This window comes from Delphinapterus leucas, chromosome 9, assembly GCF_059928025.1.
Source record: "Delphinapterus leucas isolate spDelLeu-1000000601 "Yukka" chromosome 9, BTC_Dleu_Yukka2, whole genome shotgun sequence".
Classification (NCBI taxonomy): Eukaryota; Metazoa; Chordata; class Mammalia; order Artiodactyla; family Monodontidae; genus Delphinapterus; species Delphinapterus leucas.
Window position 1 is genome coordinate 44,435,087 of NC_143137.1, and position 17,761 is coordinate 44,452,847.

Here is a 17,761-nt window from a genome sequence, read left to right on the forward strand (position 1 = left end):
GTAATTATGACCCTATCAAGATGATAAATTATATAGAGGCTTTTCAGAGGAGGGTGAACGACCCTGCTGAGAAGCGTTAGGGGTACGGTTTTCTAGGGCAGCTCTCCGAACAATTTTCTCGATCCTCCTATTTGTTAGACTCTAAATTTAAATATCCTTCTTAACAATAACGAACCTTACTATCTTCTGAAATCCCTGCCTTGCTTTGTGCCATGGACCAAGAAAATCAGACTGATGTCAGGTAGTTGGGGTGCATTTGTGTGCTGAAGGACATCCCCGTGAGAGGAAGCTTAAAGCAGAAGGATGTGCACTGGCTTTGAAGCCTGGTGTGCACGCCTCTTTACTCAGTGCATGCAAGCCAGTTAACTCCTGTAAGCCTAGTAAACTAGGTATTGTTTAGGTCGTCTCCATCTTAATTCACTATTCTAATCAGAATGATTAAGGCTCTTGACCTCGTTTAGACATTGAGAGCAGCACTGGAAATATAGAAAGAGAGGGAGTGAAGTGCTTTTATCCACTTACAAAGACTCACAAAAACAGCGTAATAGTGAATCATCCAGAGGATTAGCTGTAGGTTGGGCATATTCTACGGACACATGTGCCATGCTCTTAATTGTATCTTCTGTTTTTTTTTTTCCAGTTGCAAATGAAGCCGGAGATAAGACTGCCAGACCACTTGCCTGCTTCTCCCGTGAGTAAATCTGGTTTCACTCCTTTCCTGGGCTCCTTCAGAGCCTTTTTGCCTGTGTGGTTCACCCTGCCAGGTGTCAGTAAAACACTGCTAGTAAAAGAGTAATATAGGAAATGTCTTCAGTGGGTTATTACTCCATTTGAGCCCCATCGCCAGTGAGTTATTCATTGCTATTGCCTTTTCAGTCCTTAGAATTGTGGTTTATCACACCGCGTACTGGGGCTTTGCTATTCGAAGTGTGGACCTGGGAGCAGCAGAATCGACATTGCCTGGTGGCTTTTTAGAAATGCAGAGCCCCAGGCTCACCCCAGACCTACTGAATCAGGGTCTGGATTTCAACAAATCCCCAGATACCTGTGCACAATTGAGTTTGAGAAACACTGCACTGGAGAATCCCCTCAGAGTACCTTGCCGTGGGGTGGGCTTTTTCTGAAGAATGAGTGCAGAAGAGTCTATGAAATGCTTGTAGTTGTCAAGGTCCATTACACGTGTGGAAGCATTGTCACCTCCCCATGTGGACTTAAGGCCTAGCTCCACTGGCTTTACCTCAGTTTGGTGATATTTTGAAGCTCAGATGGAATCTGTAACTGGTTCTCCTTTGGCACGGGGATGTTTGTAAGGGCCTAGGAGCTCCCCATCAATTTCACTTGAGTCCTTTGTCTCCGGGTCTTCATCCCAATGGGTGAGCAAGGGTCAAAAGCCTCTTGATGTTTTCTGTGCCAGAGTGATCAGCAAGTAATACATTTGAAAGTTAATGCATTCCCTGGGATGAAAACCCAGATCCCAGTGAAGGGAGTGGAAATACCAAGGGAGATTGAGTAGGGTTGGGTGGAGATGCTCCCCAAATGGGCTGAGCATCCAGTGGAGAAATAGTGGAACTGTAAATCAAAATAGATGGATTTTTCTTTCCAGTGCCGTCACTACTTGCTGGCTTTCACTTAAAGGAATTTCACTTATGCTTTCCGAGCCTCAGTTTTCCCATCTCAAAAATAGGAAACTCATACCCATCTTCTCTCTTTTATAAAAAACTTACCATCTTTTGAAGTGATGGCATGAGAGTCACTGCATTGTTCACATAGGGCGGACAAAGTCTTGTGTGTGGATTCTGCCAACATAAGTCTTAACATGTAGAGTCTGAAGTATCATTTCTCTGTTTATAGGGCTTCTTCCAAATTCTGCCTTCTAGCTCTTTTGCCGGGGGGGGGGCTTCAGAATTTCGGGATTGATTCCTAAAAACGATTTTTATACAACCGTAATAATATGTGATAACGAAAGAGCATTAAGTGCTCACATTTTAGAAGCTGTGTAATAAAACACTTGCTTCTCACAGGCCCCCCTTTTCACTGCCCTCCTACCTGGAATCATTATTTCCCAAATAAGTATTTCATCCCACAGCTCATTGAGGATGATGAATATGCCTTTAGTCCCTTTATTTCTTCATCTCCTGAGCAGTAGTCAGGCAAATTAATAAGCTGGGGTGGTAATCCGACCACGCTGTGCAGGCTGCACCCCCATGGGAGTTTCTGCCGTTTAGAGGCTCATCATGCTTGCCTTGAGTGTTGAAGGGTGCTGCGAGTTCAACACCCTTGAGTGTTGAAGGGTGCTGTTGAGGAAGGTGTGGGAAGCATGTCGCAGGCAGAGAGAACACATGGGCACAGAGGAGCCTCGCACGTTAGGGAAACTGGCTGGAGAGGCAGCCCGGGGTCAGGCTAAGAGGGGTCTTTGTGCTAGCCCATGGAGTGGACCCTGATTCTGGGGAAGCCTTTGAAGGGTGTCCCACTTGGCCAGCATCTCCGCCTCCTCCTGGAGCTGGAGGTGGCCTCAGGGGACCAGAGCTGTGTGGTGAAGAACTGGACCTCCCAGCCCAGCTCCAGACCCCAGTCAGGGGACGAGCTCCTGGAGCCCCCTGACACTGGGCTCCTGACATTGGGACTGTTGGCCCTGGGGCCGGGACTCCTGCTCGTCCAGATGTCTGGGATGCTGGGAGGCTGCCCTCCAGCGCCAGCCCCAGAGAGCCCTCCTCTCTAGAGAGGTCTGTTTTATGTGTATATCTGTCTCCCATTAGACAGTAGGCTCCTGGAGGCCAGCGGACCCCTGGTTGAGCATGTATTGACTGTGCCTGGTGCAGGAACAGCTGCCTGTTGAATGAGGACTGAGTGAACTGCTACCCTGCCTGCAGCTGCCCCCATTCCTCCTTATCCTAACTTCGTGGGCAGGGCAGGCTCTCCCACTGCCAGCACACACTCCCGGATCCCTCTGGATCCAGGCCTCCCTCAGGGGGCTCCCATGTACTAACGTGAGGGTCCTCAGAAGCCACGAGGGACATGGGCTCTGGTGTCAGGCCTGGGTTTGGGTTCTGAGTCCAGGAATTCTGAATTCTGTGTGAACTTGGGCAGGTAACTTAATTACTCTAAGCAGGAATGAGTGCTCAAATGCTTAAAAACATGTGACGTGGTCACCGACCAGTCAGGACAGATGTTGGCCATGGCTGATGTGAAGGAGGGTGCAGGAGGCCCTGATAGGCCAGTTACTGGGTGGGGCGGGGGCAGCTGAGGTGGATATTGGCCCTGATTGCTTGAGGTAAATAATATAAAGCGTAGTGTTTGCACACTGTAAGAGCTCAGTAAGTGTGGGTGATTGTCATTACGTATATTATTACCCTGAGCCATTTTCCTCTCCCCACCTACCTTTCTCCCTCCCTCCCCTCCTCCTTTCCTCCCTCCATTCCTCCCTCCCTTCCTTTTACATGTGTTTATTGAAGATTTTTCTCTGCTATGCCCTGGGGGCACACAGATGAGTAAGTTTGTCTTCCAGGAGCTCACAGTATAATCAGGGAGTTGGAGAGTTGGACAAGTAAGTGGCTCCAGTGCAGTGTGTGGAGGGAAATGCGAGAGATCGGTATGGGAGCTATATGGGGAAGACCTCATCTGGCCTGTGTTGGGGGTGGGTTCAAGGGAGTCTTCCTGGAGGAGAAAAGGATTAGCTGAGGCTTGGGGAGTGTGTGTGGGTTAACAGGTAGAAAAGGTAGGGAAAAAAAAAAAAAAAAGAAGCAATACCACTCTTCAAGGAATAAAGGCCATGTGTAGTGTTCAGACGTGGCCACAGTGTGGCAGGAAAAGCTCAGATTTGGGTGTACATCTCTACTCCAGAAGGCTTAAAAGAGGCTGCATGCAGTGCAATGGACAGAGCACCTTTTGAGAAGGGAGTGCACGGAATTGGAAGAGACTGTCCTGAGGGAGGAGTTGGCCCCAGAGCTTGTGTAGCTGGGCAGCTCCATCCTGGAGTTTTGATTGCTTCCCTAATTGAGGAAGAACAATTTCTCCCCTGAGATAAGTAATGATTGAAAAGAAAAGAGTGGTGTCAAAAGCAGTAAGAAAATGGAGCCTAATTAGTAATGCCTGCAAATTTGGCCTCTTTTGCTTTGGGAGGTAATAATCCAGGTAGTGTTGAAAATAGATTATCCTATAAAAGAGCTGGAGTAGTTTCGGTGGATGGATGATAAAGCAAAGGGAGGTCGCCTAGTATTTTTATGTTGGGTGTATGATTGGGTGAATGATCCCCTTTCCTGGGCAGAGATGGGCAGGGGCAGGCGGGGATGTACAGCTAGGGTGGGTGCTGGGTGAGCCTAGTACCTATTACACGGTAATGGCCATTGTGGAGCCCCAAGGCAAATTCAAATCACGTCTGACAGAGCGCTCAAGTCCAGCCAGAGATTTTTTCTAAACTGACTGTCACAGCAAGGAGGGTTTCTCACAAGCATCAAGTTGGGGGTGGATGGGTTACAGAACCAGGATGATGAGCACAAGGATAGGATAAAATGGGTGGGAGTAAAGGCTGAGAAATGCCATGAGCAGTGATGGGCTGTGGCTGTTGGCTGGGTGTTCAACGTTCTCAGGGGTGTGTACTATGAGCTAGAGCCATATAAAGGGCCCAGGACAGGGTAGGAAGCAGATATGGAGATTTCCTGGTTTGTCTTAAACAACTGTAACTATTTCCAAAATGTTCAGATCCTCTGTAGAGCTCCAGGTCCCACCTCAGTAGTATTCACAGACCGAGCATCTTCATTTCCTACTTGCTCCCGCAGAAAGTTACCTTCAGCAGTGGCAGCTCTAGGGGCTTAGGGGTAGCAATGCAGCTCAGTGGTCTTCAAAGTGGGGACCCTGGGAACTTGTTAGAGATATGAGTATTTGAGCCCTTTGCCAGATCTGCTGAATCAGAAACTCCTGAGGGTGGGTCTCAGCAATATGTATTTTTAACAGCCTAGTGGTGATTCTGATGCATGCCAGTATTTGAGAACCACTGCTGTAGTTGGAAGGACTATGTTATGGTGGTGGCAGAGATAGAGGTAGAGGTAAAAGGCAGCATGCAGGGCAGTACAATGGTTTTATTTAGTTTATACATTACAGAATAGTACAACTAGCAGTTTTCGATAACTGCTTGTAATATGTAATTGCATACAGACATAAGACAGAGCAAATGTTAATTGTCCTTGTCAAAGAATAGCATATTATTATTATTTTATTTTATTTTTATTGGAGGAGTTTGTGGGGGCTGATGGAGGTTATGGGAAAATGATCTAAAGGTCCCTCTAATCCTCCCTTGTGACTGGCACTGCTCTGCATCATCTCTTGAATCTAATCCTCTTTTTTCTAAGATCGTCTCCTACCTGGCCCTGACCTTTCCTACTCCACAACAAGGTCATTGTAAGAACTGCTTGGTTGGCCCCTAGCTTCTTGCTTGTAGCTTCAGATCACCCCCCACACAGTAACCTGTACCGTCACGCTTTAGTTTCTGTCATGACATATTTGTGTTTCAGAACACAGGGAGTTACTCCCTAACTTGTGTTCATCCAAGATTTATCTGCCTGACCACAAGGGTCCCACTGCTTGTTCTTACCCCCTTTCTCCATCCCTTTCATCAAATATAGTCGTTATCAGCCATGCAAATCTGCTTGGTTCAGTAAACAGATATATCAACCCATTATCTTAGATTTGAAAAATTTCAAGTTAGACCAGAACTTGCAAATGATCTAGTCCAAACCTCACTACTTCCTGTAAAACTCATCCTCTTTGTGACATCCCTGTTAGGGGGTCATGAGCTCTCTGAAGGAACCCATGCAGTGATGGAGAACTCACTTTGTCTTAGTGAGGGTTGATGGTAACGGTCATAGTGATGGACTGGAATGTTATGTGTTTGGGGAACTGAAACTCACTCTGCTTTTCTTTTTTTGAATGCGTTTGATCAAGTCTTTGAATACGTCCACTATATCACTTGGTCCCCAATATGTTAGTCATTGGTCCACCAGTGGATGGCTGATGATACTATAAGTAGCTTCTAGAAGCTTGTGGACAATATGTAACCCAGATGTTAGCTGGAGGCTCTTGGTCCATTGAGATCTAGTTAAATAGGCTCAAATCACTGTTGTGTGCCCTTTGGAGGTTCAGAGCAGACCTCAGTGTTTCCGTGAATATCTGGGATTGACTTAGTGTTCTTCTGGCCCTGATCTCCTACCTCTCTTGATTGTGTTCCTCTGTATGCTTCTGGCTCTTTTCATATCTGCTCTGACATAGACTCAGATGCAGGCCAAAGCCCCTTCCTCTTCTCTTCTTCCCGTGTAACCAGAGGCTACTGGTCAAAGCAAGACTTGACTGAAGATTAGGGAAAGGGAGATCACAGTATGCAATTGTGTGCAGACAATTTAAAGTCATAGTTCTCTTCTCAACAGTTCTTTCACCCATCCCACAGCCAGTAATTTTTTTAAAGACCACGCTGCCCATGTAGCTCCTGGCCTACCACCCCTTGATCCTCCTCTATCCACCGTCCTCCATTCTTTACCCTTTATTTCCACTTCTCTCTTAGGAATAAAAATACACTCCTCCCAGTCTCTCGTGCAGAGCTGCATGACCATCATGTTAGTTGCTTTGGTATTTGCTGACACCCTTGCCTTCACCATCTCTCCTTTATTTTCAACTTATTTCTTTTCCTCCATGAAGGCCAGTTTCTTCTTCCTTAATGGGAATTGTGGTCCAACCTGTTGAGATACTAACAGATATTTAACTCCTTGCCACAAGTGTATAAGCTTACACCATTAAAAAATCTGATTAGAATATTTTTTTTGTGTGTGTGTGTAACGTGACCCCAGGGAGGCCAAGGAAGACATGGATTGGCTGTTGTATGCCAAGCACCTCCTCTCCTCCCCTCTCAATGTATACTCCTTTCAATAAAGTTAGGATAAAGTTTCTGATTCCAGTAAGAGGTGGACTAAGAAAACCTGAAAATCCTCCAATTTTTATAAGCCTGTAGGAATGCTGAGTAAAATATTTTTTTAAATGCCCTTAAATGCATAGTTAAACTTGCAATATAGAAAGGGAACTCTGCAGGTGGTAGAAATGAAAGAGGAATTTAATATCAGTACAGCAAGCTGTAAACATGCCTGCTGATTCTGCAGCTATGCTGCATGGGGGTGGTGCTGCTAGTTCCATGGGATCTAGTAACACATGTTTTAACATCCACCTGGGGAAAGAAGTTAAGGCCTTGGCCTGTGCAGCCTGGGGAGTTGGATATGAGACTTCTGCCTGAACTTGACTCTTAAAACATATGGCAGATCGTGTTTTCCAAAAATATTTGCAGCTCTATCTCCCATCCCACATGCTCTTCTTGCAGAGTGATGTTGACAAGCCTCCCACTGAGATGTGAAGCCTATGTTCCCTCCCCTTGAATTTTGGTGGCCTGTAACTCTGGCAGAATGTTGCTACGTGACTTGCAAAGTTACATCATCATAAGTGATGCAGCTTCCACCTGGGGCCTGTTGGGATGCTTGTTCTTGGAACACTGTCATCATGCTGTGAGGAAACAGAGAGGCCATATGGTGAGCCCACTGCTGCACCACCCATCCCAAAGTACAGGTTTGTGAGCAAAATAAATGGTGGTTGTTGTGGTTTGAAGCCACTAAGTTTGGGGTGATTTGTTATGCAGCAATAGATAACTGGAACAAAGGGCTACCTCCTCAGTGAAAGAGGGACCTGAAAAACAAAATACATCCATTAGCATAGGGAGATAACAAGGAAACTTGTTTGCCTCCTCTTGCTCTTGAGGAAAAGTCTCCCCTGGGCGATGGAAACTACCTGCCTGGTCCAGGTACCCTTTCAAACTAAGAAATTAGTAAAAATTGGTTCTGTGGGCTAGTAATGGCAGAATCAAATGGAAAAATGCAGTAAAATCAATTGTAAAAATATTCTGAAATGCAACCCAAGTCATAATGTATTTTCATAAAGAAAACAAGGAACACTAAATATCACCTCACAATCAAAATTTTAAAAAAATCCACAGGGGCAGCAATCCACCAGGATGAACAAGAGTCAGTGAGCACAATGAATAGAGAATTAGAACCCTGAGACCTCGAGGTAATATATTGACAAACTGAAAGAAAACATGAACTATATATATTTAAAAATAAAGATATAAAAAGAATTGAAACTCTAAGAAAGGAACAAAAAGGAAGATTTTTAAGAGAACCTATAGAACTTCCAGAAATGTGAAAGTTGACATTAACAATAAACAAACAAACAGACAAATAAACCCAAACACAGTTTATCCACCTGTGTTGGGTAGGACTAAAAAGGGAAATAATGAACTGGAAGATATATCTGAGGAAATTATCCAGAATGCAGCACAGGCAAACATGAAAGAATGGTTAAGCAATATGGAAGACAGAAAGAGAAGGTCCAACATACATCAAATAGGGATTCTAGAATGAAAGACCAGGGGGAATATGGGAAAACTAGTAACTGAAAATCTAGTAGCTGAGAGTCCTGCAGAGTTGACTAGTGATATGAATCGTCAGATTGAAGAATCATACCTAGTTTCAAGCCCGAAAATAAAAATTAACCCATTGCTAGACACATAATAATGAAACTGTAGAACATAAGCAATGAGAAAAAACTAAAAACAATTGGAGGGAATAAAGATTACCTACTGTGTCTGAAACTGTAAGTTTAGTTCTTCTGTATTAGAAGAACCTTGATTTTTTAGTGGGGCCTATGTCCCCATCCCTCCAAATAGAGTGCATTTCTCAGGTTCTCTTGAAGCTAGGTATGATGATGTAACTAAGTTCTGGTCAATGAAATGTAAGCAGAACTGTTGGGGCAGATTTCTGGAAACTTTCTTGAGAGTCTTGTGCTCCCTTTTTTCCTTTTCTTATTTATCCCTTCTCCACCCTGCTGCCTGGAACACAAAGTGATACTGAAAGCTCTAGCTGCCACCTTGGGACCACAGGGATAATGGTCACACCAAGGGTTGGTAGTGTGGTAATATGAAGACTTTGTGGAACAGAGCTGCTATACCAGCCATGAAATGCTTACCTCTAGATTTTAGAGAGCTTAACATAAGCTTCTATCTTGTTTGACATTTTGGAATTTTGCGTCTCTGTTACACAGACATGTAGAATCCTAACTAGTGCGTCTACCAAGAGTAATAATTAGACTGACTGCATACTTCTTAATAGCATATTTAGAAGTCAGAAGACAAATTGAATATTTGTGAAATGATGAGGGAAAAGAACTGCCAACCTGGAATACTATACTGAGAGAAATATCATTCAGGAGTGAGGCCAAAATAAAGACATTTTTCAGGCAAAGAAATTCCAAGAGAATTTATTATATGTATACCCTTGCACAGAGAATTACTAAATGCTATATCTCAGGAAGAAAACAACTGAACCCAGAAATAAGAATAAATTATGTTTAACAATTAGTTAAAAAGAATATTGGGATGTTTTTAGTTTTTTAAAAAACAGCTTTATTGAGATATAATTCATATACCATAAGGTTTCCCTGTTAAAAGTGTACAATTCAATAGCTTTTAATGTATTTGTGGAGTTGTGCAACCATCACCATAATCTAATTTTAGAAAACTTTTGTCATTCCTAAAAGAAATCTTGTGCCCAATAGCAGTCACTTTTCATTGAGACTCATACTCCTAGTCCTAGTATATCACAAATCTACTCTGTGTTTCTATATATTTGTCTATTCTGACCATTGTATATATTATAAAAGGAGTCATATAATATATGGTCTTTTGCGATTGGCTTTTTTGACTTAGCATAGTGTGTTCAAGGTTCATCCATGTCGTAGCATGTATCAGAATATCATTCCTTTAAATTGCTGAATGATGTTCCATAGTGTGGATATTCCACATTTTATTTTTCTTTTCATTTGAGTTGATTCCACTGTGAATAATGTTGCTATGAATATTTGTGTTCAAGTTTTTGTGTGGATGTATGTTTTCATTCAGCCTGGATGTATACCTAGGAGTGGAATTGTTAGATCATAAGGTAACACTAAGTTCAACATTTTGAGAAACTGCCCAGATCTTTTTCAAAGTGGCTAGACAATTTTATATTCCTGTCAGCAATATATGAGGGTTCTAGTTTCTCTAAATCCTCCCTTACACTTGGTATGGTTATTCTTTAAAATTTTAAACCTAGTAGGTGTGAAGTTGTATCATATTGTGGCTTTGATTTCCATTTACCTAATTACTAATAACATTAAGCATCTCTCCATATGCTCTTTGGCCATTTGTGTATCTTCTTTGGAGAGATAGTTAGTTTTTAAGACAAAAGGCAGCATTCCATTCTCTGATTTTCTAGTTGAAGGAAGTACAATAAAATGAAAAACAGTCATCACAAGGAAGCTGCCAATTATTTATGAATAAAAAGTGGAAGAAAACAGAGACCTCAGAAACATCTGTTGCCACACTATACTCATCATCTCTATACGAGTTCCTACTCCCGTGTTTCCTAACTGAATTGGTGCCGTTTTATTCACTAGGCAACATCAACCAAAAACCTAGAAATCATATGTGCATCCCTCTTCTCCCTCACCAGTCACCAGATTATACTAGATCCATCTCCTGAATTCTGTTTCCTTCAGATCCTTTCACTGCATTCTCACTGCCACAGCTTTATTTTAGCCCCTTGTCGTCTCCTACCTAATAGATTTCACCGAGCCTCCATTTTCCTCTGTGAAGTCTGTTCTCTTCCCTGCCAGAACAATCTTCCAAAAGATAAAGCTGATCATGTCATTCCTCTCCTTACAAGCCTTCAGATGTCTGCTTCTGGGAAGATGGAGTAGACATGCTTTTCCCTATCACTCTTGTTAAGTACAACTAAAAACTCTGGTCATTGTATATAAGACAAGCAAAAAACAAAAACAAACAAACAAACAAAAGACTCTGAAAGATGAAGAGAAGAAGCCAGACCAGCTAGAGATAATTGGGACCTGGGGAATGAAACAGTGGTGAATTCTCTGGATTTTCTTTTTGCCTTATACATCCCATTCTTGGAGATGGAGAAGCCAGAATCCTGGAAATGCCAACAGATCAGACAACAAAAGGCCCAGCAAAACCGTGCTCTCTGTATCCAAAGGACCAGGGAAGGGACATTCTAGCAAGACAGAAAACGTTTAGACAATAACTAGACACTCCACTCCAACCAAATACCACAGAAAAACTGGGGTCCCATCCTCACCCATGCCAACAATGGCTGGGTAGGGAAACTGAATGTCTAGCCTCACATGACTATGAGGTGCCCTAAGACCCCCACTGTGGTGGCCTTGGAGAAGGCCAAGTAGGGAGCTGGCCGGTAATGAGGTCTCTTTCCCACCATGGTATCAGTGGAGAACATGTGGGGAACATGGAGTTCCACTTGCAATTGGTAATGAGGCATCCTTCTTCTTCCCTGTTGAGGTGATGTCACAGGAGGACTAGTGGAGAATCAGGACTCCATAACTGCCAAATGGTACAGAGGCCAGACTCATCAGATGTCACTAGAGGTCACTTGGGGAGCTGAAATGCTCACCCTTTTCCAGCAGTAACAAATTTGCCTCCCCTCCTTAGGTGTCAAAGAAACTAGAATAGTTAAAATAATTTTGAAAAAGAAAAATAAGATGCAAAGAATCAGTGTATTTGATTTTAAAACAATGTATAAATAAGGACTAGGTGGTACTGGTGGAAGGATAGATCCATAGATCAATGGAACACAATAGAGAAGCCAGAAGTAGATCCATACAAATATGCCCAACTGATTTTTGACAAAAGTGTAACAGTAATTCAATGGAGATAATATAGTTAAATGTTGTTGGAGTATTTGATCATTCATAGGCAAAAATTCAAACCTCAACCGATGTTTCAAAACTTATACAAAAATGGACTTCAATGTAAAATGTAATACTGATACGATGAAACTTAGAAAAACAAAACAGGAGAAAATCTTTGGAATATAGGGCTAGGAAAGAAAGACATTATTGAAAACATGATCTATAACAGGAAAAAAATGGGTAAGTTGGACTTCATCAACATAAAACCTTTCTTCTACAAAATACTCTGTTAAGAGGTTGAAAAGACAAGCTACAGTCAGGGAGAAAATATTTGCAAGTAATGCTGCTATCCAAGAAAGCTCTGGTATCTATAATTCTCAAAACTCAAAAGTAAAAAAGTAAACAATCCATTTAGAGTATGGCCAAAAGATATGAAGAGACATTTTACCAAAGAAGGTGTACAGGTGGCAAATAAGCACTTGAAAAGGTGTTCAACATCAGTAGCCATTAGGGAAATGCAAATTAAAACCACAATGAGATACCTCTATATACCTATCAGAATGACTAAAGTACGGAGAAAACCATGGTTGGAAAGGATACATGCACCCCGATGTTCATTGCAGCGCTGTTTACAATAGCCAAGACATGGAAGCAAACCTGAATTTCCATCGACAGATGAATGGATAAAGGAAATGTGGTACATATATATGCTATGGAATATTACTCAGCCATTAAAAAAATGAAATAATGCCATTTGCAGCAACAGGGGTGGACCTGGAGATTATCATACTAAGTGAAGTAAGTCAGACAGAGAAGGACAAATGTCATATGATATCACTTATATGCGGAATCTAAAAAAAAATGATACAAATTAACTTATTTACAAAACAGAAACACTCACAGACTTAGGGAACGAATTTATGGTTACCAGGGGGAAAGGGTCGGGGGGGACAGATTAAGAGTTTGGGATTGATATGTACACACTACTATATTTAAAACAGATAACCAGCAAGGACCTACTGTACAGCACAGGGAACTTGGCTCAATATTCTGTAATAACCTAAATGGGAAAAGAATTTGAAAAAGAATGGATACTTGTATAGATATAACTGAATCACTTCGCTGTACATCTGTGACTAATACATCTTTGTTAATCAACTATACTCCAACATAAAATAAAAATTAGAAAAAACAAATACACTATTTAAACATATGCAATTTATTACATGTCAGTTATATTTCAGTAAAGCTATTTAAAAAGTCTTAAGAGAAAGAAAAAAGAATGGCTAAAATAAAAAAATAATGATCACATCAAATCCTGGTGAGGATACAGAGAAACCACATCATTCATACATTGCTGGTGGTACAGCCACTCTGAAAAAGTTTGGCTGTTACTTAAAACACTAACATGCAACTACCATATGACCCAGCAATTGCACTCCTTGGAATTTATCCCAGAGAAATGAAGTCTTACATTCACACAAAAATCTGTACATGAGATCTCACACCTATTAGATACAGGGGTTGGTGAGGATGTGGAGAAATTAGAACCTTTGTTCACTGTTGGTGGGGATGTAAGATGGTGTAGCCACAGTGGAAAACAGTTTGATGGCACCTCAAAAAATTAAAAATAGAATTACCATATGATCCTGCAATTTCACTTCTGGATATATACCCCAAAGAATTGAAAACAAGGACTTGAAAAGATATTTGTACTCTCTTGTTCATAGCAGCATTATTCACAGCAGCCAAGAGGTAGAAGCAACCCAATTGTCCATTGATGGATGAATGAATAAACAAAATATGGTAAGTACATACAATGGAATATTATTCATTCATAATAATGAATGGAAATTCTGACATGTTGCAACATGACTGAACCTTGAGGACTTTATGTTAAATGAAACTAGCCAGTCACAAAAAGACAAATGCTATATGATTCTAGTTGTGTGAGGTATCTAGAGTAGTCAGATACATAGAGACAGAAAGTAGGATCACGGATGCAGGGGACTCAGAGGAGGGGAGAATATTGTTTAATGGGTACACAGCTTCAATTCTGCAAGATGAAAAGAGTTCTGGAGATGGTTGGTGGTGATGGTTGTACAACAGTGTGGATGTACTTCATGCCACTAAACTGTATACTTAAAAATGGTTAAGATGGTAAATCTTATGTTATGTGTATTTTAACCACAATTTAAAAAACCCTATACATGAATATTTATAAAAGCTTTATTCATAATAACCTCAAACTGGAAACAACTCAGATGTATTTATCCAGTGAATGGTTAAACAGACTGTGGTACGTTTCTACCATGGAATGCTACTCAGCAATTAAAAGAACAAACTACTGGTACGTGCAGCAACCTGGATGAATCTCCAGAGAATGATGCTGAGTGAAAAAGCCAACCCCAAAAGGTTATAAATTCCATGTATATAGCATTCTTGAGATGACAAAAATATAGAAACGGAGAACAGATTAGTGGTTGCCGGGAGTTAAAGAGGGAGTGAGGTGGGAGGGATGTGGGTGTGGCTGTAACTGGGCAACGTGAGGGATCCTGGTGGTGATGGCAGTGTTCTGCATCTGTGTCAACATCCTAGTTGTGATGTTGTACTATAGTGTTACAAAATGTTACCATCAGGGGAAACTGGGTAAGGGTACGAGGGATCTTTGTATTACCTGTTACAAAGTTCTTGGCATATGACGAAATGCCCTTCAAAATCTGGCCCCAGATGACCTCTTCTGTCACGCTAATTCATCATTTAAGCCCCAGAAACATGAAAGTACTTGCCTGTCCATGCTGCTTCACTCCTCTGTGCCTTTGCACGTGTGTTTCCCTCTGCTGATCACCAAGCCAACCCATTCATCTCTCAAAGCTCTGGTCAGAGGGCACCTTTTCTATAAAGCCTGGTCTGACCCCCAGGACAAAATTATCACTCCCTCATTTGTTTGACATCTATGTATTTCTACACAGTTATATTATTACTTGCTTCATACTGTATTATAAGTAGCTCTTTATTGACTGTTTCCCTACTAGATTTTGAGTTATTTGAAGGCAGAAACTATGCCTTGCCAGTCAGTATATATAAATGTTCAATAAATGTTTGTTTAGTTGGACTGAAAGCAGAGTGAATGGGAATGTTCCAGATCTGTAACAATTCCAGACAAGGGGAGGAATCCCACTCATTGACTGGACAGCTCTTAGGGATCCATACTCAGTTACCTAACTAGAAAGAAGTCAGATGCATTTTAACTTACAGGACTCCCATGATTTACCAGTCACAATGATGCCTTCTTTTCAACAACTATTTATGGAGCACCTATTGTGTGTCAAGTACTGTGTCTACTCCACTCCTTGGACAGGCAGGTGGGCCAAGGTGGTGCAGTGGTTCCTGCCATCATGTGCATTAGGCCCTGGCTAAGTCTTGGATTGAAGCACAGGGTGGACACCTATAGTCCTGTAGGCTGTGAAATATGTGACTCCAAGGACATCATCCTACAAACTAAGCTATGAACAACTTCCTCTGCAACTGTACAGTCCTGGAGGCTCTGCTGAAATTCTCATGTTTGCAGATGCAGTTCTTGAAACTTGTGAAAGGATTGCCTCGGTTCCAAGTCTGTAAATTTTAGCTTTAGGGAAGCTAGGTTCCCTAATATAGGGCAAGATAGGAAGGGAGGTCAAGATGTGAAGCCAGTTGGGTGAGAAACTGAAGAAAACTCATGCATGATACAATTAAAACACGTAGAAGAAAAGACTGACAAGAGATTCATTCATGTTTTTAATATTGGGTTACAGCCTCAGAAGCAGATATCTTAGAAGCAGATAAAAAAAAGTTAACCTTGAGGGACATTTTGGGTGCAGGAGTATGAAAATGAGTAAATCACAGTCCTTTCCCTAAAGGAGTTTACTGCCAACAGATGATCCATTGTTCTTATTACCGGCAATGGCTAGTTTGGGCCAGAATTAGAAAGAGTTCTTCTCTGTGACTAATATATTGTCCCCAAAGCCTCTGTTTTTCTGGAACCCTTGATTAAAATCTCCAAATCTCCAAGCGATTACTTTCAAACACTTATATTTTTGATCACAGTATACATACCATTTAAACATGTCTAGGATGAATGTGGCACATTCTTCCAAGTGCTCAGAGCACTTTCATATGGACTATATTACCGAATTCATTCCCACCAAGTTTTTATAATAAGGTTAAAAATCAATCCTGGAACTTCCCAAAGGAATACTAGGCAGATTTACAAATGAATCATCCAGCAGATGGTAAGACTTGGGTTTTTGCATGCTTTGCAGACATTAACATACTTCAAGGTAGTTATGCATTGAAAAATTTTCACAATTATGGGGGAGGTGGTATCTGAATTAGCGATAGTCTAAGTTATAGAAAACTTAAAAAATACTATCTTCTAACTCTCAAGTACCCAACTTACACTAACCATTAACGGTGTTTGTCAAGTAGATTTCACTCTTAGTAGGTAAAGCTTCTCTTTTAATTAGTATACTAAATGAATGCTGTCAAATTTCTTGAAAACAGTCTCCCTTTAATCTTGTCTATATCATTACTCTGCTGAACAGACTCATTCTTTTGATGTGTGACGAAGAGTAATCGAGACATTTCCTCTTGGAATTGATGGTCTCACTATTATAGTGATCCACTGCACCAGATGAATTTCTAAATAGACTTTGAAAATTATGTGGGAGCTGTGCCCATCAATTGGGTAAAGACAGATGCAAGGCTTTGCTTCAAAGCAGATTGGGCACTGTTCTTACTGTTCTCTTTAGGCTTGGGTTATGCGTTACTTATTGTGAAAACTAGCTGTTTGAATGGGAATGTCAGTCTTACTCTTGGTTCTTTCTGCTGAATTTATCTGGCAGCCGAGGTAGACAGTGAGTGAAACCTAGAGTGACTTACATACCTTGCCTTTCAGAAAACAACAGGCTCTGTATCAATCTTTTTGCATCCCAGAATGATTAAACTAGGGTTAAATCCAAAATAAAACTCCAAACAAAATATGAAGAACTAGGGAAATGAAACACTGTCCTGAAGACTTAGGGAATAGGTAGACTTCTGAAAAATGACCTAATATAGGAGCCAAAAGAAAAAATGTAAATGCTACTTTGCATTCTCTGTAAGAAGCAAGAAGACATAGACCCTGTGAGATAGGAGCAGAAAACTGTTAAGAAGAAAAGCAGGTTGATTTTGAGTTGAGATGCAAAAAGAAACAATGCACAGAAAGTAAATATGAAACATAGGAATTAAAATCCTCACTGAAATATAGAAATGGCACTGAAAAGATTTTAATCAATGATTGGAAGACAAACTTGAGAAACAGTGTGTTAGACTATAGAGGAAAGTGATGAAGAATTGAAGACGCTGAGAAAAGATAGTAGGAGGTCAGAGAAGAAAGAACCAACACAAATAAATAAATCATAGATATTCTGAGACTAAAGCCACACAGTTGGAACAGAAGCAGTAATCAAAGATAAAGTTGAAGGCAGCTTGCCAGAACAGAAAAAAGGTCTGAGTTTGCATATTGAAAGGGCTTGTTGTATTCCAGAAAAAAATTGAAAATCAGTAAAAGTAACCCACAATTACATATACGCCAGCAAAACTTTTGAAATACAAAGATAAAGAAAAATGCCTACAAAGGGAAAAAACACTGTCAGACTTGTTTCCTAATTCTCTTCTACAGCATATAAATAGCAGAAGATAATTGAGAAATCGTTCAGAGTTTAATGTAAATTCAATAAATCTGTCCCTGCATTGTTGTTCACGTGTATCTCATTAACCAACATATCATTCTTGGAAAGAATTATTCGAGGATATACTTAAGCCAACTGAAACATGAGTCAAAATAAATTCTGTAGAGCTGTTCTGTCCCATTAAATGTGGCTATTGGGCACTTGAAATGTGGCTAGTCCTAACTAAGATCTGTAAGTTTAAATACACATTGGGTTTTGAAAAAAAA

At 41.1% G+C, this 17,761-nt stretch overlaps 1 long non-coding RNA gene across 1 annotated transcript in view; it reads left to right on the forward strand.

Annotated features, from left to right (window-relative positions):
• The first annotated feature begins 638 nt into the window (after positions 1–638).
• LOC149748397 (uncharacterized) overlaps positions 639–17,761 on the forward strand; it is a 32,964-nt gene continuing 15,841 nt past the window's right edge. The window contains exon 1 of the long non-coding RNA XR_016394304.1: positions 639–691. This is a non-coding gene — a long non-coding RNA (uncharacterized LOC149748397). The remainder of the gene's footprint in view (positions 692–17,761) is intronic.